The 23,046-nt window shown below is 37.0% G+C and overlaps 1 protein-coding gene and 1 pseudogene across 11 annotated transcripts in view; one reads left to right on the forward strand and one right to left on the reverse strand.

Moving 5' to 3' along the window:
- Myo9a (myosin IXA) overlaps positions 1–23,046 on the forward strand; it is a 203,242-nt gene that overhangs the window by 1,445 nt on the left and 178,751 nt on the right. The window lies entirely within an intron of this gene.
- On the reverse strand, positions 14,210–14,601 carry LOC108351717 (40S ribosomal protein S15a pseudogene; annotated as a pseudogene).

Raw genomic sequence — 23,046 nt, forward strand, 5'->3', positions numbered from 1 at the left:
CAATGAAGATAAGTAACTCTTCATATAGTATTTGTCTCAACACTTTGTAGATTTAAACAGATACATAGGTTTTTAACCAGAGGAGTTTTAGATTTACTGTTTTTGAACTTGTTAGAAAAACAGGATTTATAGCTGTTTCTTAATCCTTGACGACTAATATTTTTAGTAATTTTAACAGCCAGTGCTGCTGTCTTCTCCAAGGACCAAGTATAAATGTCATTCAGTATTGAAGTCATTATTAACAGCTTTCTCAGTAGTAAAGTATTGAATAAAATATTGAAATTGTACTCCTGAGATGTCAGGAAGGAAACGTAATGTTAAGTGTTAAGTGTATGATTTTAATGTTTATGTAAGGGTGGGGAGTAATATTTTCGTAGTTCTTAAGTTTTTTTTTTTTTTCATTTTCTGTGTGTACTCGTGCATGTAATCTAGGGAGAAAAACCAATTTATATTATAGATTCTAAGGAGACACAGTTTAAAAGTCAAAAACTTTTAAAGTCTACAGAAGAATAGTGTAGTAAAAAGTCTCTCTTTCTCCGGTCTCCAGCTATTCATTTTCTATTTTAGCTTCTGTAACTGGTATGATGTGATATTTCCAACATTCATAAGCATATATCTGTTCACAATTTAAAGACTCACAAACTATACACAAATGGTTCCGTTTTCACATAATATTGCTAAGTCCTAGAGATCCTTCAGCAGTAGTACTCATGGAAGAGCCTCATTTACTGGTTGGATAGTATTCCTTTTTGATGGACTTGGATTTATTTTTAGTCCTTTTTCTAAAAATTACTGCAAGATTTTATTCTAAAATGTATCAGATATTATATGTATAAATGCTTTTCATGGTTTGAAGAAATCTGATAATTCTTTTTATGTTGAACCTATACAAAGAAGTGTATCTAAAGTAAAATTCTCATGGACTCTGTTGAGCTACAACTGTGTGACTAGCTTTGATGTAATTATATTTATCAGAAAAATTATTAAAGGATTTGAAGTGAGGGTCCAGAATGTTCAGATTTGCATTTTTAAGAGTCACTTTAAAGCAGATTAAAAGTAGAATAAAGCTAAAGCCAGAAATATATTAGGAGGGTGATAATGGTTCTGAATTCGGATATTGGTAGTTGACAAGTCTTGGTGATTTGATGGAAAAGGATACAGAGAGGACAAAATTGTAGATATCCGGTCACTCTTTTTCCTTATATGAGGATCCATATGATGAAGATTTTAATTTTTAAATGTGGCATGTTAAATAAATGGCTACTAGGTAGCTGAATTTACGGCAGAAATTCATAATATCAGATTCTGTGTCAGTAGTAAATTTTGGAGGCAAAGATGTATAGTTAGAAGGAAAAGATTTCAGGCAGAAACTCAATATTTAAAGCACATAAATACCTAGATTAAGTTCTCTTCAAAAGTTAATTATTAGTTGTGAAAATAAATCACAATCTAATGTGTTGTTTTTACCACTACTATTACTGTTTTAAAGATTTGTTTTTGTTTATTAGAGTATCTGTGTGTGCTTATGTGCATTTGAGTGCATTGTTTTTGGAGGCTAGAAGAGCTGGAGTTAGAGGAAATTGCAGCAACTGGACATAGGTTCTGGGTCCTCTACAAGAGCAGGTTGAGATCTTAACTTCTGAACAATGTCCGCTCCCACTATCATTACTTTTTGTAAGAGGGTCTCATGCCCCTCAGGCTGACCTCAAAACTCACTGTGTTGCCTAGGCTGGCCTTGAACTCCTTATCTTTACCTCTGGAATGCTAGGATTTCATGAATGTGCTACCATGTCTGTTTAATGGAGTGCTAGGGATTGAACCCAGTACTTTGTGTGTACCTAGGCAGACACTTTATCAATTGAGCTATGTCTCAAGTCTGATTATTTTTTGAAATAGTGTTTTCATTTAGCCTAGTTGTCCTAGAATTCTCAATTTAGCTTTGTCTGGTCTCAGAGTCTTGAGCATATTAAATTCTCAGATTATAGGTGCTACCACAGAGGGCTAATGGTTTTTAAACAATTTTTTCTTTAGTTAATTTAGTAGTATATTGTTTTTGAGGAGGTGGTATTAAATTCATTGGTTTTGTTTTACTTTGTTTTTTAATTTGATGATGATCTTGATGCATTGTACATGGCTATTGGTGTGTTTTGAACTCTGGGCTCAGTTTATCTTCTTGATTCAAATACCTAATTTAGATAGCTAGAACTGCAAGTGTGTATCATTATGATCAGCTAAATTTACATCTTTTAAAAGAAATATAGCTATGGTAGAAATTAGTAATATAAGCCCCCATCTTTTTAAATCATTTGCAATTATGTAGATATTTGTCAATCTTTAATATTTTCAAAGAAGTCCAGAAAGTTTGAGAATAAGGTTGACCAAGAATTTTAATACTTTTAAAATTTGAATTATTAAATTTCTTAGGTATATTAACAGTTTAAAGGAAACAGTTTTTTTCAGATTATTTTAAAACTACATTAACTTGAGTCAAGCATGGTATTATAGACCTGTAATTCCATTACTTGGGAGGCTGAGGCAGGAGGATTGCTAATAATTCAAGACCAACCTGGTTATGTAGAAATACTCCGTCTCCATAAAAGAACAAATAGCTCTCAAAACAACAACAAAACACATTCCCTGACAACAAAGGCACATTAATTTTACATATTGATTCTTGTGTCTACAGAGGCTGTTTAGAACCCTTGTCTTTCCTTTACACCTCTGTAAACCACTTGGTAATAGACCACATACATGATGTCCTAGTTTGTAAGTACTCCAATCCAAAAATACAGAACCTTCTCTGTCTCTCTTCCCCACAAAACTAGGAACAGAGCAGATAGAAACTGCAACTCAGTTGATTTTGATTTCTCATCTTGAATGGCAGTGGCACCTTCTGTTCTCATAAAGTTTTCAGGAACCCATGAAAATCATCTTTTACTCTATTCTGTCATACTACCAATATTCAGTTTGTCATTATATCTCACACCTTCTTTATCATAATAAATATTTTATGTCTTTATTGTTCCTTTTCTCCTGTATTCTCTATTTTAAATGAACTCAAATGCCTTTTAGGCTTCCGTGATGCTTTCCAAGTGGTCTTGTTTTTCTGCTTTCTGCTGTTGGCTTCACTATACTTTTTTGTATATTCTTTTCACTGCTGCCAAAATAAGTGTTCTAAAAATATTCTTAGGTTCTTTCAGTTGCAAGGAGAAGACTCAGATTATCTTACGTAGTTAAGGAGTGCTTTTGGAAAACACACGTGCACATGCAAGAACGAACCCAGGAAAAATGAAACAAGTTGATGTAAGAAAAGGACCTATTAAGTTGGAAGCAGGAGAAGACATTTCACTTTAATTTATGGCAGTGCTGTGAACAGAACCTGGGATTTGTGCATGCTATTCACTATTACTGAGCCACACTCAAGACCTAGATTTTACTTTAGTTTAGTTGTTGCATTATTTATTTATTTATTTCTTTTTTCTTTTTCTTTTTTTCAGAGCTGGGGACTGAACCCAGGGCCTTGCGTTTGCTAGGCAAGCGCTCTACCACTGAGCTAAATCCCCAACCCCTGGTTGTTGCATTATTATTAGTTTTTATATAATCGTTTCTTCTTCTGTCTTATAGCTTCCATTTAATCCCCATTTCTGTCTTTTGTAACTACCATGTCATTACCATGTCAACACCTTGCTTTCTGACTTACTCTCTTTTACACTTCAATTCTTGAGCAAATCTTTTGCAGTCTAGGATCTTTTTGATTTGAGTGCTCACAAAACAATTTCTTTGGCTCAGTGCTTTTGTTTGCTTTCCCTCCCTCCCCTCCTCTTCCCAATGGCTGCTAACAAGATTGAATGACTATTCCTGGCCATTCAGTATTGGTTATGTAATATTTGTACATGTATGCATAGGGTAAAGTATATGGTAGTATGCAGGCTAGTTCCTATAAAATGGGATGGTAAGCATTGAAGGCAATATCAAGGACATGGATAATACCAATGCACATTTAATTGTCCTTCCAGTTAAAAGGTCCACAGTGGGGCTGGAGAGATGGCTCAGTGGTTAAGAGCACCAACTGCTCTTCCTGAGGTCCTGAGTTCAATTCCCAGCAACCACATGGTGGCTCACAATCATCTGTAAAGAAATCTGATGCCCTCTTCTGGTGTATCTGAAGACAGCTACAGTATACTTATATATAATAAATGAATACATCTTAAAAAAAAAAAGGTCCACAGTGTTTTATTGTTGCTTTCAGGATAGAGTTTGAGCTGTAGCATGGGGTGTCAGAACTCACATTTTCTCTAGCTTTGTTTGAGACAGTCTTTCTGTGAAGTCCTGGCTGTCCTGTCATTTTCTATGTATACCAGGGTGACCTTAGTCTCAGAGATCTGTCTGCCTTTGCCTCCTGAGTGCTGGGATTTTTTTTTTGAGTTGTACCCTAGGCTATCCTTGAATATGGCCTGTCCTACCTCAGCCTTCTGAGCTTTTCTTCCTTTGCTGTCTCCCTTGAATTCTTTAATGCATTTTTACTGAATTTAGTTTCCTTGTCTTCATGCTCTGTTTCCTTTCAACTCTTTCCTTGCTTGGCTAGTTCCTGTCTGACCTCCAGGATTCAGTTCAGGTATATCTTTTGTCAGGAAACATTTTTTAATTTCTTTTGGATTAAAGTGTGTTTTTGTCTGTGACAGACCTCTGTGGGCTATTTTTCTTTCTAGGTTTTACTTTTTTTGGTAAAGGGGATAGTATAAGTGCTCTATAATAACACAGGTATATAGATTGTAGGTTCTATTTATTTATTGTGTGTATGTATGCCTGTGGGCACACATGGGCCTTGTGTAGGTCAGGGGACAACTTAATGGAGTCAGTTCTTTTCTTTCACTATATAGGTTTCTAGGATTGGAACTCAGGTCATCAGGCTTGGCAGCAAATGAGCCCATCTTATTGACCTATTTTCTTGTATGTGTGTGTGTATGTAAGTATGTATGTATGTATGTATGTATGTATGTATGTATGTATTCACTCATTTTGAGACAGGTTAAGGAGTAGTGTAAGCTATCCTCAAAATCACAGCAATCCTCTTGTTTTAGTCTCTCTAGTGCTAGAATTATAGGGCTACATTTACTTGCATACTTTAAATTTCCCATGAAATTATAACATTCTAATAAAGCATTGTAAGTTAAAAATATATTAACACAACTAAACCTGGTAATAGCATTGTCGGTTAGTGTCACAGTACTGCTTTTGTACCATGAGACAGTCCAACTGTTATAAATTAACTCCATCTATAGTACACAGATAATAAATATACAGCTTAGTGAGTTTTCATCACGTGTAAATATTTATGTAACAGTATGGAATCTCAAAACAGAATATTACTAGAATTCTCCAAGCTACCTTATGCCTTCTAATCCTAATCCATTTCATAGAGGATTTAATTTTTTTCCTCTTTTTTCTTTTTTTCGGAGCTGGGGACCGAAACCAGGGCCTTGTGCTTGCTAGGCAGGTGCTCTACCGCTGAGGATTTAATTTTAAATGTAATAACTCAACATAAAGGTTTTTCTCTCTGTTTGTTTCTAAGACTGGGTTACTCTGTAGCTCTGACTTTTCTGAAACTGGGTTTGTAGACCAGGCTGGCCTTGAACTCAAGAGATATGACTGACTTTCCCTCCCAAATGCTGGAATTAAGTTTTTGTTTGTTTGTCTTTGAGACAAGGTCCACTTGCTTCTGGCTCCTGTGTACTAGGATTACAGGTGTATTCCACCACACCCATCTTTTGAGTATATCTTTTTTTTTTTTAAAGAGTTATTTATTTACTATACATAAGCACACTGCAACTGTCTTCAGACACATCAGATCTCATTACAGATGGTTGTAAGCCACCATGTGGTTGCTGGGAATTGAACTCAGGACCTCTGGAAGAGCAGTCGGTGCTCTTAACTGCTGAGGCACCTCTCCAGCCTGAGTATATCTTTAAATAGGCATGATAGGTAGGAGTTTGATTTTGTACAAAGACCATCTATTTTTGGTTGTGAGCCTAGCCTTTAACGGCTGAGCCATCTCTCTAGTGTTTGTACAGAGACCATATATAACTTATGTTAAAAAAACACAGTTGCTTTATTTTTATGCAGTAGACAAGCGAAAACCACATTATATTAAAATTACTGTATAGAAGGTTTGTATTTGGAAGGATTTGTTGGAGTAAAGTGGTATAAAAGATTAGACAAATTGAAGTATATTTGGTGAAAGTAACATTAATTTTAATAGTGAACATACTTAGAATAGGTACAGTAAACATACAGAGTATTTTCAAAATTGTGTTTGGCATTTGGATTTTAATATGAATTATGTTGCTGTGTGTTGTCAACCAGGAGTAGCCGGGTCATCGAGGAGGCAGCTGGAGTGTAATTTTCCTCAGAGTGAGGAAAGTCCTGTGTCATAGCTAAATTTGGAAAAAATTGCTTCTTTTTCACTACTAGCAATAATTGTTAACGTTTTTTAAACCATAAGGTATTTATATTTCATTGAATCTCTAGGTATTCTTTTAAGCATACTTTCTCCTTAGTTAAACTTTTCTCTCCGTTAATATTAAATCCATTTTGTCTAATTACATAAAAAAGAATCTGGGCTTTTTTCTTTTTTTTTGAGACAGGGTTTCTTTGTGTAGTCACCTGGCTGCCCTGGAATTGCAACTCAGAGATCCACTGCTCCCACCCCCACCAGGTTAAGAGTATGGACTCTTAAACCTTCGAATTTCAACAGATTTGGATTCAAATTCTAGTCACATCACTTACTGAACACATGAGCGCTTCAGGATGTATGTTTATTTTCTGTAGGGTGATAGTATTTTTTCCTCACATGGTTTTTAAGACTTTTCTGTTTTTTGGAGGTGTGATCTTTTTGTTTGTTCAGTTTTTTTTTTTTTTTTTTGTTTTTTGTTTTTTGTTTTTTGTTTTTTTCCTGAGACAGGTTTTCTCTATATAGTCTTGGCTGTCCCCTGGAACACACTCTGTAGACTAGGCTGGCCTTGAACTCACAGAGATCCACCTGTTGTGTCCCCTGAGTACTGGAATTAAAGGTGTGGGCCACCACTGTCAGGCTGGAGGTGGGGTCTTGATAAGTTTTTGGCAAGGCTGTTTACAAACTTCCTGGGCCATAGCAGTTGGGATTACAGGTGAATGTCAGAGCCTGCCTGAAGTTGAGTATGTAAAAGCTTTCTTCAGTATCCTTTGTTATGTTTAGGAATTTCATTAGGATAAATGGCTAATTACTGTGGCTTTTTGTTATTTTTGTCAACAGAAATAAATGGTAGGGTAATTTATAAGCTGTCTTTCAGTTGCCATATTTTATAGTTCAAAATATTTGGAAGAAATATGTTGCTGGGCATGGTGCTAAATATCTTAATCTTAGTACTTGGCAGAAGGATTGCTGCAAGTTTGAGGTCAGCCTGGTCTACACAGTTTGTTCCAGGCTAGCCAAGAGCTACTAGTAAGTGAGATTCCTGGTAAAACCATGGACTTTTCTTGTTATTTCAGTATGCGGGGTTAATGGATATTAGAGTGTATTTTGGGTGAAGTTCTCATTACAGGATGTGTTCAGTTTGGCAATGACAGACATTCCTTAAATCATTGACAGATTTAGTACTATTGCTGTTTGTAGTGTGTTAAGTATTTGTTTGAAATCTGCTTACTTTTATTGATCATCTGATAGTAGGCTGAATAATCTCTTTTTAATGTAAGGAAGTTCACCAGATTAGACATCTTTATAAGTGATTCAATCATTTTTTTTCTGAATAATGTTGGCAATTTTATTTTCTTTTAGTTTAGCTCCCCACCTCATTTTTAAAATTATAAAACCTACTCACATTGAAAAGTTAAAAGGAGTGGCATCCGAACCTCACTGATCCCGGCCCACAGCTCCCTGCTCCCAACCCCGAGCGAGAGAGAGCTCATTGCCCAGACATGTGGGCAATCCTGAGACTGCAGGGCAGGAGAGACCGCCACTTCTGCCCACCTTTGCCCACATCCCTGGCCCAAGAGGAAACTGTATAGGGCCTCTGGGAACAGGAAGATAGGGACAGTCAAGCTGCAGGAGCCCTGGGGTCCAGACTGCGCCCGGATCTGAACGGACCCGGTCAAACAGCTCCCTGCACCCAAATCCCGTGGGACGGAGAGCTAGACCTTCAGAGGGGCAGACATGCCTGGGAAACCAGAGGAGACTACTCTCTGCCCACATTTCTGACTCTAGAGGAAAACATCTAGTGCCATCTGGGCTCCCTGTGCACAGGAACCCAGGAGAAGGAGGGGCAGGCCCTTCTGGTTGCTGCCCTCACAGAGAGCTGAAACCCAGCCCTGAGGAGCGACTTCAGGCCTGAGACCAGAGGTAAGACCAACTTTTCTGCTCCAAGTGACCTGCCTGGTGGACTCAGGACACACGCCTACAAGAACAGCTGAAAGCCAGTGGACGGGAACGACTACACTCCTGAAAGCAGAACACTCTGTTCCCATAACTGGTTGAAAGAAAACAGGAAAATAGGTCTACAGTACTCCTGACACACAGGACTATAGGACGGTCAAGCCTCTGTCAGAAATAGCAGAACAAGGTAACATCAGAGACAACCTGATGGTGAGAGACAAGCGCAGGAACCAAATCAACAGAAACCAAGACTACATGGATCATCAGAGCCCAATTCTCCCACCAAAGCAAACACTGACTATTCAAACACACCAGAAAAGCAAGATCTAGATTTACAATCACATTTGATCATGATGATGGAGGACTTTAAGAAAGACATAAAGAACTCCCTTAGAGAAATGCAGGAAAATACAAGTAAACAAGTAAAAGCCCTTAGAGAGGAAACACAAAAATCCCTGGAAGAATTACAGGAAAACACAATCAAACAGGTGAAGGAATTGAAAATGGAAATAGAAGCAATAAAGAAAGCACAAAGGGAGTCAACCCTGGATATAGAAAACCAAAGGAAGAGACAAGGAGCCATAGATTTAAGCATCACCAACAGAATACAAGAGATAGAAGAGAGAATCTCAGTAGCAGAAGATCCCATAGAAATCATCGACCCAACTGTCAAAGATAATGTAAAACGGAAAAAGCTACTGGTGCAAAACATACAGGAAATCCAGGACTCAATGAGAAGATCAAATCTAAGGATAATAGGTATAGAAGAGAGTGAAGACTCCCAACTCAAAAGACCAATAAATATCTTAAACAAAATCATAGAAGAAAACTTCCCTAACCTAAAGAAAGCGATGCCCATAACATATAAGAAGCCTACAGAACTCCAAATAGATTGGGCCAGAAAAGAAGCTCCTCCCGTCACATAATAGTCAAAACACCAAATGCACAAAACAAAGAAAGAATATTAGAAGCAGTAAGGGAAAAAGGTCAAGTAACATATAAAGGCAGACCTATCAGAATCACACCAGACTTCTTACCAGAGACTATGAAAGCCAGAAGATCCTGGACAGATGTCATACAGACCCTAAGAGAACACAAATGCCAGCTCAGGTTACTGTATCCAGCAAAACTCTCAATTAACATAGATGGAGAAACCAAGATATTCCATGACAAAACCAAATTTACACAGTATCTTTTTATAAATCCAGCGCTATAAAGGATAATAAATGGTAAAGCCCAACACAAGGAGGCAAGCTACACCCTAGAAAAAGCAAGAAACTAATTGTTTTGCAATAAAGAGAAGACAAGCACACAAACATAATCTCACCTCCAAATACGAAGATAACAGAAAGCAACAATTACTATTTCTTAATATCTCTCAACATCAATGGACTCAATTCCCCAATAAAAAGACACAGATTAACAACTGGATACGTAATGAGGACCCGACATTTTGCTGCCTACAGGAAACACACCTCAGAGACAAAGACAGACACTATCTCAGAGTAAAAGGCTGGAAAACAACTTTCCAAGCAAATGGTCTGAAGAAGCAAGCTGGAGTAGCCGTTCTAATATCAAATAAAATCGATTTTCAACCAAAAGTCATCAAAAAAGATAAGGAAGGACTCTTCATATTCATCAAAGGAAAAATCCACCAAGATGAACTCTCAATCCTAAATATCTACGCTCCAAATACAAGGGCACCTACATACATAAAAGAAACTTTAAAGCTTCAAGCACACATTGCACCTCACAGAATAATAGTAGAAGATTTCAACACCTCACTCTCATCAATGGACAGATCATGGAAACAGAAATTAAACAGAGACATAGACAGACTAACAGAAGTTATGAACCAAATGGACTTAGCAGATGTTTATAGAACATTCCATTCTAAAACAAAAGGATATACCTTCTTCTCACCACCTCATGGTACTTTCTCCAAAATTGACCATATAATTGGTCATAAAACACGCCTTAACAGATACAGAAAGATAGAATCCCATGCGTCCTATCAGACCACCATGGGCTAAAGCTGGTCTTCAATAACAATAAGGAAAAGCGCCCACATATACATGGAAGGTGAACAATGCTCTACTCAATGATAACCTGGTCAAGGAAGAAATAAAGCAATTAAAGACTTCTTAGAATTTAATGAAAATGAAGGTACAACATACCCAAACTTATGGGACACAATGAAAGCTGTGCTAAGAGGAAAACTCATAGCTCTCAGTGCCTGCAGAAAGAAACAGGAGAGAGCATATATCAGCAGTTTGACAGCACACCTAAAAGCTCTAGAACAAAAAGAAGCAAATACACCCAGGAGGAGTAGAAGGCAGAAAATAATCAAACTCAGAGCTGAAATCAATGAAGTAGAAACAAAAAGGACTATACAAAGAATCAACAGAACCAGAGGACACAGAGAATATGTCCAAATTAACAAAATCAGAAATGAAAAGGGAGATATAACAACAGAATCAGAGGAAATTAAAAAAAATCATCAGATCCTACTACAAAAGCCTATATTCAACAAAACTTGAATATCTGGAGGAAATGGACAATTTCCTAGACAGATACCAGGTACCAAAGTTAAATGAGGAACAGATAAATCATTTAAACAATCCCATAACTCCTATAGAAATAGAAGCAGTCATTAAAAGTTTCCCAACCAATAAGAGCTCAGGTCCAGATGGGTTCAGTGCAGAATTTTATCAGACCTTCATAGAAGACCTCATACCAATAGTACCCAAACTATTCCACAAAATTGAAACAGACGGAGTGCTACCGAATTCTTTCTATGAAGGCACAATTACTCTTATCCCTAAACCACACAAAGATCCAACAAAGAAAGAGAACTTCAGACCAATTTCCCTTATGAATATCGACGCAAAAATATTCAATAAAATTCTGGCAAACCAAGTTCAAGAGCACATCAAAACAATCATCCATCCTGATCAAGTAGGCTTATGCAGGGATGGTTTAATATACAGAAAACCATCCATGTAATCCACTATATAAACAAACTGAAAGATAAAAACCACATGATCATTTCATTAGATGCTGAGAAAGCATTTGACAAAATTCAGCACCCCTTCATGATAAAAGTCCTGGAAAGAACAGGAATTCAAGGCCCATACCTAAACATAGTAAAAGCCATATAAGCAAACCAGTAGCTAATATTAAACTAAATGGAGAGAAACTTGAATCAACCCCACTAAAATCAGGGACTAGACAAGGCTGCCCACTCTCTCCCTACTTACTCAATATAGTTCTCGAAGTCCTAGCCAGAGCAATCAGACAACAAAAGGAGATAAAAGGGATACAGAATGGAAAGGAAGAAGTCAAAATATCACTATTTGCAGATGATATGATAGTGTATTTAAGTGATCTCAAAAGTTCCACCAGAGAACTACTAAACCTGATAAACACCTTCAGCAAAGTGGCTGGGTATAAAATTAACTCAAATAAATCAGTAGCCTTCCTTTACACAAAAGAGAAACAAGCTGAGAAAGAAATTATGGAAACGACACCCTTCATAATAGTCCCAAATAATATAAAATACCTTGGTGTGACTTTAACCAAGCAAATCAAAGATCTGTATGATAAGAACTTCAAGCCTCTGAGGAAAGAAATTGAAGATCTCAGAATATGGGAAGGTCTCCCATGCTCATGGATTTGCAGGATTAATATAGTAAAAATGGCCATTTTATTAAAAGTGATCTACAGATTCACTGCAATCCCTATCAAAATTCAAATCCAATTCTTCATAGAGTTAGAACAATTTGCAAATTCATCTGGAATAACAAAAAACCCTGGATAGCTAAAAGTATCCTCAACAATAAAAGGACTTCTAGGGGAATCACCATCCCTGAACTCAAGCAGTATTACAGAGCAATAGTGATAAAAACTGCATGGTATTGGTACAGAGACAGACAGATAGACCAGTGGAATAGAATTGAAGACCCAGAAATGAACCCACACACCTATGGTCACTTGATTTTTGACAAAGGAGCCAAAACCATCCAATGGAAAAAAGATAGCATTTTCAGCAAATGGTGCTGGTTCAACTGTAGGTCAGCTTGTAGAAGAATGCAGATCAATCCATGCTTATCATCATGTACAAAGTTTAAGTCCAAGTGGATCAAGGACCTCCACATCAAACCAGATACAATCAAACTAATAGAAGAAAAAGTGCGGAAGAATCTAGAACACATTGGTACTGGAGAAAATTTCCTGAACAAAGCACCAATGGCTTATGCTCTGAGATCAAGAATTGACAATTGGGATCTCATAAAACTACAAAGCTTCTGTAAGGCAAAGGACAGTGTTAGGTTAAAACGGCAGCTGACAGATTGGGAAAGATCTTTACCAATCCTACAACTGATAGAGGGCTAATATCCAAAATATACAAAGAACTCACAAAGTTAGACTGCAGGGAGACAAATAACCCTATTAAAAAATGGGTTTCAGAGCTAAACAATTCACGGCTGAGGAATGTCAAATGGCTGAGAAGCACCTAAAGAAATGTTCAATATCTTTAGTCATAAGGGAAATGCAAATCAAAACAACCCTGAGATTCCACCTCATACCAGTCAGAATGGCTAAGATCAAAAACTCTGGGGACAAGCAGATGCTGGCGAGGATGTGGAGAAAGAAGAACACTCCTCCATTATTGGTGGGATTGCAGACTGGTACAACCATTCTGGAAATCAGTCTGGAGGTTCCTCAGAAAATTGGACATTGAACTACCTGAGGACAGCTATACCTCTCTTGGGCATATACCCAAAAGATGCTCTAACATATAGCAGACACATACTCCACTATGTTCATAGCATTCTTATTTATAATAGCCAGCAGCTGGAAAGAACCCAGATGCCCTTCAACAGAGGAATGGATACAGAAAATGTATTACATCTACACAGTGGAATACTATTCAGGTATCAAAAACAATGACTTTATGAAATTCATAGGCAAATGGATGGAACTGGAAAATATCATCCTGAGTGAGGTAACCCAAGCACAGAAAAACACACATGGTATTCATTCATTGATAAGTGGATATTAGCCCATATGCTCAAATTACCCTAGATGCAGAGAACACATGAAACTCAAGAAAGATGACCAAAGTACAGATACTTCTCTCCTTCTTCCAAAGGGGAACAAGAATACCCTTGGGAGGGGATAGGGTGGCAAAGTTTAGAACAGAGGCTGAAGGAATGCCCATTCAGAGCCTGCCCCACATGTGACCCATACATGTACAGCCACCAAACTAGATAAGATGGATGAAGCAAAGAAGTGCAGGCCGACAGGAACCAGATGTAGATGTCTCCTGAGAGACACAGTTAGAATATGGTAAATATATAGGCGAATGCCAGCAGCAAACCACTGAACTGAGAATGGACCCCCGTTGAAGGAGTCAGAGAAAGGACTCAAAGAGGTGAAGGGGCTTGAGGCCCCATTTGAAGAACAATGCCAACCAACCAGATCTTCCAGGGGCCAAGCCACTACCCAAAGACTATACATGATCTGACCCTGGGCTCCAACTGCATAGGTAGCAATGAATTGCCTGGTAAAGGCTACCAGGGAAGGGGAAGCCCTTGGTCCTGCCAAGACTGAACCTCCAGTGAACGTGATTGTTGGGGGGAGGGCAGTAATGGGGGGAGGATGGGGAGGGGGAACACCAATATAGAAGGGGAGAGGGAGAGGTTAGGGGGATGTTGGCCTGGAAACCAGGAAAGGTAATAACAATTGAAATTTAAATATGGAATACCCAATTTAATAAAGATGGAGAAAAAAAATAAAGAATCCCAGGATTTTCCCTCCTTTATGTTTTCATCTTGCCTCTTCATCGTCCATAATGCAGCCAAGGTTGTCAACACAGTGAAACCAAACGGTTGTGATGGGAGCAGATTGTTCTGCCATTTCTCTAGTTCTTCGAGTTGAACATCAAATCTAGGGCTTATAACTCCATACTTGTCCAACCTTCCTGTGAGGTTCACAACAATCTTTCTAGCTCTGTGATCATTAATGATCTCAAATTCACCAATATATCCATGTTTCATCCTCACAGTTAAAAAGCAAACGATGACTTTGGAACATGGCCTGATGAGGACCTGGTGATTGCCTCTCTTTTCAGCGTTGATGCTCTTGAGAGCATCTGCAAGAACATTCATTCGCACCATGGTGATGGCAAGAGAAGATGGCAGAAAGCTTCTTTTTTCTTTTAATGCTAAGGATTGAGGCTAGAGTCCTTGAACAATGCTAAGTCAACATGTCATTGAGTTATACTTCCAGACCTTCCTTCCTTCCTTTCTTCCTTCCTTTCTTTCTTTCTTCCTTTCTTTCTTTCTTTCTTTCTTTCTTTCTTTCTTTCTTTCTTTCTTTCTTTATTGTTTTAATTTTTATTTTTCTGTTTGAGATTGTCTTGTTACGTTTTCTGGGTTCTTGTTGCCCATATGGACATTAAACTTCCCACTACATGTTCCCAGGTAACTGGAATTACAATTAGTTTCTGTAGGCACTATCTTGCTGTGGTATTGATTCTGATTATATTGCGTCTGTAGATCAATTTGTGTAAAATTTATATTGTAAGGCTACTTATCTTTCTGTATATATTTACATTTGTTGGTATTTATTTCTTTCAAGAAAGTCCTATAGTTTTCTGTTTGGGGGTTTTCTGTATCTTTTTGTTAGTTTTACTGCTAAATACTCATTTTAAAATCTTTTTTAGATACTGCTTTTCAAGTTTCACTTTTCATTGTTGAGAAAGTTATTTGCTCGTGTCCTTTGAACTCTGGATTCATTTGTCACTTTTACATGTTTGTGTATTCCTTTGGGTCTTTTATATATAACATATAGTCTGATACTAAAGATAATTTTTATTTTTCCCTCCTTGACACTGTCACCCTTTTATAATAGTGAATAGAAACGATGGGAGTAGATAGAGCCATCAGGCTTTTAGTCTTTCTAGTATATTCTTTCCTTCAGATTCTTTTTGACATAATTTTCTTCCTGCTATTAAAGAACTAAAATTCTTTTTACATTTCATGTATTTTATGTCTATTAGTATTGATTCTCTTGGCTTTTGTCTGTCTGAAAATAAACATTTTAATTTAAATATATAAGGACATTTTTAAGCTGGGCAGTGGTAGAACACACCTTTAATCCCATCGCTCAGGAGGTAGAGGCAAATGGATCTCTGAGTTTGAGGACAGCCAGGACTACACAGAGAGTGTCCGGAAAAACAAAAACAAAACAACAAAAACCACCAAACGGAAGAAAAGGATATTTTTCAGAGTTTAGATTTCTATGTTGGCAGATTGTTTCTTTTCGAAATTTAAGTGTTGTGATGGTTTGTATATACCTGGCCCAGGGAGTGACACTATTACAAAGTGTGACCTTGTTGGAGTAGGTCTGTCACTGTGGGTGTGGGCGTAAGACCCCCACTTTAGCTACCAAGAAGACATGGTATATTCTGCTTGCAGGCTTCAGATGAAGATGTAGAACTCTCAGCTCAGCCTGTACTATGGCTGCCTGGAGGCTGTCATGCTCCCACCTTGATACTGGACTAAATCTCTGAACCTGTAAGCCAGCCCCACTAAATGTCATGGTGTCAGTTCACAGCAGTAACAACCTAAGACAAGTGTTACCCTCTTGTTTTCTAGCTTCTGTTATTTTTTTTATGGAAAGCAGCTGTCAGTATTCTTGTTACTCTCAAAATAATGTATTGTTTTTCTTTGGGTACATTAAGTTATATTTTTTAAATATTGTTTTATATGTACGGGTATTTTGCTTACATGAATTTGTGTACACCACATTCATTCTTGCTGCTTGCAGTGACCAGAAGAGGATGTTTGATCCTCTGGAACTAGAAGTACAGACAGATCTGAGCCTACATGTGGGTGCTGGGAATCAAACTCAGGTCCTCCAGAAGAGCATCCAGAGCTCTTTACTACTGAGCCATTTCTCAACCTTCATTTTCTTCTTCTTCTTCTTTTTAAACCTTTGGTTTCCCACAGAAAAGCACAGTTTGCTAATTTGTTTTGTTTAGCTGAGTTTGGACCTGTGGGTTTAAGTATGTATTTTGGAAAAGTTCTACAAACTTCAGTTTTCTGTGCTGCTCCACTTTCTTTATTTTTTTCCTTTCGGATCATTTGGAATTGTCTCACTCAGCTGAGTCTGATCCTTATCCCTTTTTGTTTCTCTGTATATATGTTTCACCTTAGATACTGTGCATTGATCTTTTTGAATCTGAATTTATAATTTATGTGTGTGTATGTGTGTGTGTTGTTAAGCCTATTCAGTAACCTTTTCAGTAACTTTTTCATCTTAAATTTTGTTGTTATTTTTATTTTTTGAGACAGGATCTCTCTATGTAGTTCTAGAACTTGTTAGGTAGTAGAACAGGCTCACCTTAAACATTATGTATAAATATTTGCTGAGTCTTAGTCTTTGGGTCTTTACTTTGAACTTACACTTCTTTGCCAAAATATTTCAAATCATTTCCCCTTCCTACTGGTATATAAAACATATTTTTATGACATTTATTTTTAAAGTCAATCTATTTGAGTTATCAGTGGTTTTATCTTTTTCTTGTTTCTGCATCACACTTTCATGATTCCTTAGGTATTTGAATATTATAGGCACTAAGAACAATAAATGAGGTGAAATTTCTAACTGCTGCATGTTAATTCAACTAAAAGGGTTTTAAGCTAATGTATTTTTTTTAAACGATTTATTTATTTATTATATATAAGTACACTGTAGCTGTCTTCAGATACACCAGAAGAGGGCATCGGATCTCTTTACAGATGGTTGTGAGCCACCATGTGGTTGCTGGGAATTGAACTCAGGACCTCTGGAAGAGCAGTCGGGGCTCTTAACCACTGAGCCATCTCCCCAGCCCTAAGCTAATGTATTTTTTTATGACCTGGAATTTACTTATGGGTATGCTACAACTATAGTTTGGATTTTAATTTATGTTGTGTAGATTTAGTTTCCACTTTGTAACAAAATGTGCTATTTAAGTTGAACTAGTTTCTATATTCTCTCTCTCTCTCTCTCTCTCTCTCACTCTCACTCTCACTCTCTGCTTTATGTTATACCTCTGTTCTTGGCTTTTCAGTTCAGGACACTTATTTTGTCTTCCTCCTCTACTCTTTGTTTAGTACACAGTAATTTATGTTCCCATCCAAGTACTAGCCAGGCCTGACCATGCTTAGTTTCCAAGGTCAGACAGAATGGAATCAGTTTAAGGTGTTGTGGCCATAGACCGACTGCTCCATTGAAAAGACTTTTGCTTTTGAAACTCCTGTGAATTTCAATCTGTAATGTCAGTCTGAGGATTGATTGTTTGTCCCTTTGCTCCTCTTGAGTCTAAGAGTTGAATTATTATCTTTACTATTTAACTTAGAAAGGGGGCATCTCTAACCCTAACCCTAAAAAAAGAAAGGGGCATCTCTGCCAGGAATTGAACTTGTTTAGGTTTTTGTTTTGTGTTTTTGTATTCTCAGCTGTCAGATGAGTTTTATAATTTTGATTTTATAGTTTATCTAGCCCTTTCTTTTTCTTATTGTAAGTTAGAGATTTTGTTGTGACCTATATTCAGACTAGAGTGAAAATTCTCAGTATTTGCTGGAATGATGGGGTAACTTAAGTTTTTTTTTTTTTTCTGATTTCCACTGAAGATGGTAGAAGCTGTAGGAGTTTGATTTTTTTTATTGTTATTGAAGTACAGTAATAACTTGTCAAACAATAGTTTGTCAACCTCCCTTTCCATAAGTTATTTTTTTCCCATAATACTTGAGCTTTTAAACAGGCAAGTGATATGAAGGAAATGTATGGGTCTTGGTGTAAGTCTTAGGGTTTTTTTTTTTTTTTTTTGGTAAAAACTGACTATAACATTTATTTTAATACCTCCATCCACAACACCCCAACTGAGGAATGAGATAGGAGACAGGAGACAGAACTGGAGATTGAAGTGGGTACAAAGCACCAGCAGAGTCTTAGGATCTTTAGTGCTTAAATGATTAATGTAAAGTGATACTTGAGCTTTACCCACAACTGTTCTCCCTGACCCCCCAACTTTAATCTAGTATCCTTCAAGCAATTAGAATATCTTGGTTATATGAGTATACACATTGGTATGTTTGTATATACATGTATGCAGTTTTGTGTGTGTGTGTAGGCCAGATATTGATTTTGGATGTCGTCCACCTTATATTTTTTAAAAAAGATTTATTTAGGCAAAACACCCTTACATATAAACCAAAATAAAAATATTTCTTATAGCCTGGCAGTGGTGGTGCACACCTTTAATTCCAGCACTCAGAGGCAGAGGCAGGTGGATCTCTTAATTCAAGGTTAGCCTGGTTTACATAGTTCCTGGACAGCCAGAACACAGAGAAACAAAAACAAAACAAAAAAATAAAGGATTCAGCTATTTATATTTTGTATGTGTGTGAGAATGATTTGCTTGTGTGAATGTCTGCATATCATTTGGGTGCTCAGTGCCCATGAAGGTTAGAGGAGGTGTTAAACCCCTGGAACTGGAGTGAGTTATAGACAGTTTCTAGCCACCATGTGGATGCTGGAGCTGAACCTCTGGAAGGACATCCAGTGCTCTTAACTGCTGAGCCATCTTTCCAACCCCTCCACCTTGTTTTTGAGACAACTTTTCACTGACCTTGGAGATCACTATTTTAGTCAGGTTGGTTGACGAAGACTTAGGGATCACCTTTCCAGTTCTGAGGGGCTCTAGGCAGTCTCTTGCTTTTTAAATATTTGTCTGGGAATCCCAGTTCAGATTCTTAGTTTGTATGGCAAAACACTTGGACCAAGTCATTCTTCAGTGTTCCCTACTGGGATATTTTTTTTTCTCTTTTTTTTTCTTTTTTCTTTTTTTTTCGGAGCTGGGGACCGAACCCAGGGCCTTGCGCTTGCTAGGCAAGCGCTCTACCACTGAGCTAAATCCCCAACCGGGATATTTTTTAAAAACTGGCTATTGTTATTATCATTTTTTAAAATTAAGAAAATCTTATGCATATGGGTATTTTGCTTGCATGTATGTCTGTGTACCATATACATTCATGGGTAGCCTGCAGAATATAGAATTGTGGATCAGATTCCCCAGAGCCACTCAGTCCTGGTCCCCTTGGAAGAACAGTAAGTACTCTTAATTTGAGGCCCTCTCTCTAGGCCCCATTACAGCAGTGTGTATATGGTTGTGCATGCCTGTAATCCCAGCACCTGTGAATTGGGGGCAAGAGGATCAGAAATTCAGGACAATCCATAGCATTTGAGGATAGCCTGGGATACATGAAACTGTGTTAAAAAAAAAAAAAAACAAAATCAAAAAATAGCAAAACCAGAAACACAGGGACTTTTCTTTTACACTTATTTCTTTTTTAAACAAATATTTTATTTATTTAATGTATATGAGTACACTGTAGCTAGCTGCCTTCAGATACACCAGAATATGTTACAGATAGTTGTGAGCCACCATGTGGTTGCTGGGAATTGAATTCAGGACCTCTAGGAAGAGCAGTCAGTGCTCTTAACCACTGAGCCATTTCTCCAGCCCTACACTTACTTCTTTAAACATTGTGTGTGCGTGTGTGCGTGCGAGCCTGTGTGCCCAGACCTCAAAGGACAACTTACAGTATCCTTCTACCATATGGGTCTCATCTTGAGGCATCTTCTTGGTATCTTCTTTTGCATTTAGAATGGAACCCCAGACTACAAAGTACTGTGTAATATGATCTTTTTGTGTGCTTGACCTAATCTTTTTACTACTCTCCTTGTCTTGAACTACCATGATTCCTTTTCATTTCTCAAAAGTTCCAAATTTGTTCTTGATTGAGACATTTTGTCTTCTTTATTCCTTGTAGCTTGAAGCATATCTCCCAATTAGTATAATAGGCTTCAACATTCCCTCTAGGCTTTCCTGCCTTGCAGAAACTACTGAATGCCTCTGATAAATAAAATAGCATGCTGGAGCTCTTTAGTATAAGGATAGGCAAACTGTTGCCCACAAGCCAAATCCTAATGGTGCTCTGATTTTGTCTTGTCTGAGAGCTAAAAATAGTTTTCATGTTTTTAAAGCTACAAAACAGCAAACAAATGAAAACCTTACTGTGATTCTGTTCTCCAAAGTATAAAATATTTACTATTTTTCTTTCCCTTTACAGAAAAGTACTTTATGAAATTACTTTGTTAATTTCTTTCCTAGCTTTGCCCATCACGCTCTCCCTTATGTTTTCTTTTCTCTTTTTTAGATTTATTTATTTGTTTAATGTATATGAGTACACTGTCATTGCTCTCTTCAGACACACCAGAAGAGGGCATCAGATCCCATTACAGATGGTTGTGAGCCATCATGTGGTTGCTGGGAATTGAACTCAGGACCTCTGGAAGATCGATCAGTGATTTTAACTGCTGAGCCATTTCTCCACCCCACCCTCTCACCCTCCCACGTTTTCTTGTTGAGTCTTGGAATGTTGATTGTGTGAAAGAACTGAGCAAAAAATGAAATGAAACAAAACAAAAATGTAAGTGCAGTTCAAAGGTAAGAAGACCAAGTGATAAAAATGGTAGTTGATACTTCTTCCAAAATAGACAAAGGTAGTTTGTTAAACAATCAGCTAGTATGACTGAACAAGTATCATAATTATATATATCAGAGGAACAAATATAAGTCTATAAAGTATATCTCTTAAATTGTTGAACCGATACGTCTGAAAAGTCACTAACCATATGCACACAATCCCATTGTGGAAGCATGTGTTCCACAGAAAAACCACTTGAGTCGAAAGATGTCATCCCAAATAAGTGCTGTCCTTATGGATAGATGTGAGAATGTGGAAAGCGATGCTGAATGTTCATATTGTGACAAGCAGACAGCTTAGTATTGAGACCAGTAGCCTGAAGCATCAACACTCTTATGGATCCCACTAAAGCAAAGCTGAGTTTTCGGTTGTTTCATAGACTACAGCAAAGTTAGTGAATTATTAAGTAGAGATAAGGGGAAGTATATGCTTTAGATTTGAAAATGCACAGACATTTAAGAAAAGGGACACGAATGAAATATCCATTTCATTTCCTGAGCCATGGGTATATCTTCTTGAGAGAAGATAGTTTTGGTATCTTTATAATAGCTGTGTTTATGTGTGATTGTGTCTTTATAAGTTTCTAAAGTTGTAATTTACAAGGTTCAAAAATTAAGCAAAGTTCAAAAAAATAAAGTTAAGTGAAACTATATGAGGTTGCTCTTTAAAAATATATGAGTTACTGAAAGAATTGAGTTTAAGAATAAGAGAGGAGTGCTCCTACAATTAAACTCAGGGTTACAGGTATTTTGCTTCTAAGCAAACATAGTTTATTGTTTCAGACATCCTTATTTAAGATGTCTTTAGGAAAATGAATGTCATATCATTAATTAAGAAGTTTTTTGAATCTTAGGCAACTGGAATCACAAACTAGATTGAAGGTGAATGGTTCTTTACATTTTTGCAACCCAGTAATTTTTCTTTTTTGTCTTGCCTCAATTAAGTATATATGTCTTCATTAACTGTGTAGACTTTATGGAAGTCATAAGTAGCTGTGGATATATTCACCATAGTTCTGATTCCCAAGACACACCAAAGAAGTGTGTAAATGCAAGTTAATCAAAAATAAATTTTAAAATATGAAGAAAGTAACTCTTATTTTACTTTGCTTTACTTCTAAATTTGCTGCTGGGTGTAAGTAATATATATTATTTCTTACCTATAATTACCATTTTCTGATTTCTCCCCTAACCCTCTCTTACCTCACAAGTGCTAAGCTCTACTCAGTCCTTCTGATTTGTTGCCTACGTCGACAGTTGTAATAGTTTGACATTTATTGTATTAACTCCCACCCCTTTTTTTAAAAGCTTGAGGACATATTTTTGTTACAGTCTAAAGGAAAAGTCCAAAGGCAAGAAAACTGCCTGGAGGAAGGAGATGGAGAAAAGGAAGAGAGAAAACTGTGACTTTGTGAGTTAGGCATGGAGGATTGGTAAACAGTCACATGCAAAAGGAGGTGGAGTAGAAGCTTTGGAGAAAGAGTAAGGAGTCCTAAAGTGTCAGGAAGGACATACCTACACATGCATACATATTTACACGTACATCATTAAAATACACACAATTATCAGTTATTCATTATTAATAATTACACATTAATAACATCAATAATTGTTCACTAGTAATACATCATTAAAATAGTAATGTTCACCATTAATACATCATTAAAAATAGTAATGTCTGAAAAATGTTAAATACTTTTATTATAAGGAGTAAATGTTTTGAAGCTTCTGACCCCCTCTCCTCCATTTTGGTGATGATTGGGTTAAATATATAGCTTACTTTTATTATTTAACATCTAAATTTTTTTATGTATTCTAGAAGAATAGCAAGTGATGTTGACCTGAGCTGTCTCTCAAGTCCTAACAAAGCCTATTTTACAATATTAGTTTTTTCTATATGTTTGCATGTTCTACCTGCATGTGTGTATGAAAGTTCATTTGTGTGTGCAGATAGCTGTAGGTTCTTGTGTCTCTTAATTATTTTTTCCATCTTATCTATTAAGGTAAATTCTCTTACCTAACTTGGAGCTGCTTG

The sequence above is a fragment of the Rattus norvegicus genome, chromosome 8 (genome assembly GCF_036323735.1).
Source record: "Rattus norvegicus strain BN/NHsdMcwi chromosome 8, GRCr8, whole genome shotgun sequence".
Taxonomy (NCBI): domain Eukaryota; kingdom Metazoa; phylum Chordata; class Mammalia; order Rodentia; family Muridae; genus Rattus; species Rattus norvegicus.